Raw genomic sequence first — 2217 nt, forward strand, 5'->3', positions numbered from 1 at the left:
CTCTGTTGCAGTCAACTTTTTATTCTTAATCCAAACAGTTCCAGCAACCTAAATTATCATAAAAAACTCCAAGGTGACTCGAAGATTTGGACTTAAAGGCCTGTAAGAGACACATCACCTCCACCAGCTTCTCATTTTCTTTCCTCCAGTTCAACATCTCCAGTTGTCTGAAAGATTCATGTGAACATTCTGCTCTGAGTGCTGAGCTTTTTCCTCTTTTTTTTCTCTTTTAACCCCCTGCTTATGCGAGGTTACCAACACCACCACAGGCCCAGCAGGACGCCTTGGTACTCACCATGCCAGCACCACAGGGGATCAGAGTGGCTTGCTGAGTTCCACACTTTAGCACAGGCATCACAGCAAAGGTTGCGGGCTTGCCCCAGGAATGCCTCCCAACCACAGCCTGAGCTGTCGGAGCTAACAGGGAGCGGGAGGAGAGGGGGGAGAAAAAAGTGCACAGTTGTGGAGTCAGAAGACACCTGGTGGAATTTGACAAAATGCTGGGGTGGTTCTTCTATGGAAGAGGGGCAGGAGAGCGAATCAATTTAGTGGATTGCACGTTTCAATGAAACCCTATGATGTCTGGTCCTGGAGGACCATCTCATTCACACCTGAATCATCTAACCCACAGAAACTAGAATTGGAACTAAAAGTTTAAGTTTCCATCTGTCTGTCCATCCATCTTCAGAATCTTCTAGATCCCTCTCAGGGTCATCAGGTTGCTGGGATGTCCACATGATGGAGGGATCCTCTCCCAGGACGAACAGGCGATGAACCAGGACTCCTAAAGAATAATTAGCTTATCTAACTCTACAACTACGTGTTTGAATAGTGTAGCAGATGGGCTTCATCCAGATGGAGCTAGGACAGATGGGGGCGAGAGTCCAGCCAGAGGCGAGGTCCACGGCCAAGGACAGGAGAACAGACGATCCTTCATCAATATAGAGCTGGAGGACAACTGGGGATGCGAGTTGAGCCAGAGGCGAGGTCCACGGCCAAGGACAGGAAAACAGACGATCCTTCATCAATATAGAGCAGGAGGACAACTAGATGCGAGTCGAGCCAGAGGCGAGGTCCGCGGTCAAGGAGAGGAGAACAGACGATCCTCCATCCAGATGGAGCTAGGACAGCTGGGGGAGTGAGTTGAGCCAGAGGCGAGGTCCGCGGCCAAGGACAGGAAAACAGACGATCCTTCATCAATATAGAGCTGGAGGACAACTAGATGCGAATCGAGCCAGAGGCGAGGTCCGCGGTCAAGGAGAGGAGAACAGACGATCCTCCATCCAGATGGAGCTAGGACAGCTGGGGGAGTGAGTTGAGCCAGAGGCGAGGTCCACGACCAAGGACAGGAGCACAGATGATCCTTCATCAATATAGAGCTGGAGAACAGCTGGGGGAGTGAGTCGAGCCAGAGGCGAGGTCCACGGTCCAGGACAGGAGAACAGACGATCCTCCATCCAGATGGAGCTAGGACAGCTGGGGGAGTGAGTTGAGCCAGAGGCGAGGTCTACGACCAAGGACAGGAATCACAGATGATTCACCTAAAATCTAAAATCTCTCCCCAGAGGGGAGTGAGAAAGAAGAACAACACATGAATCGCATGAATTTGGTGAAGCCGGGGTACACCCAGAACAGGTTGCCAGTCCGTCAAAGGGCCACACACACGTCTAGGGGCACTTTAGAGATACCAACTAACCTATGAAGCATGTTTATGGACTGTTAGAGGAAACCTGTAGACAAATCTCCAAGCCTGGATTCAAACCAGGACCTTCCTTTAAGAGCACTCTCGGTTTAAATTACATTTGGAAGCCATCATTTTAATTTAACAGCTGATGTAACATTAAAATCTTTCCTAAAACACAGCATGAACTGCTGACACTTCTGATACTTAATGAGATCAAGTAATTATCAATTCCAATAGGATTTTAGGATCATTTGACCGTTCCAATGAAATATTCACACTGTAAAACACAAGAAAACACATTCTGTTACAAACAAACCCAAGGAGGACTTCCAAAACTTTAGAGAGTAAAACGACAAATTGGACGTGTCTGCAAAAAAGACATCGCTCTGCACTATTTCTTTTTTTTTATTCACTAGATGTTTTACAGAAAACTGTTGTGATGCCTATTTATGCCATCGCTGGAGAGAAACGCTGAGAGTGGCACATCAAAACCAGGCTGATGTTAGCACCTCAACATCTGACACACTGGAGTG

The sequence above is a fragment of the Oryzias melastigma genome, linkage group LG7, assembly GCF_002922805.2.
Source record: "Oryzias melastigma strain HK-1 linkage group LG7, ASM292280v2, whole genome shotgun sequence".
NCBI classification, from domain to species: Eukaryota; Metazoa; Chordata; class Actinopteri; order Beloniformes; family Adrianichthyidae; genus Oryzias; species Oryzias melastigma.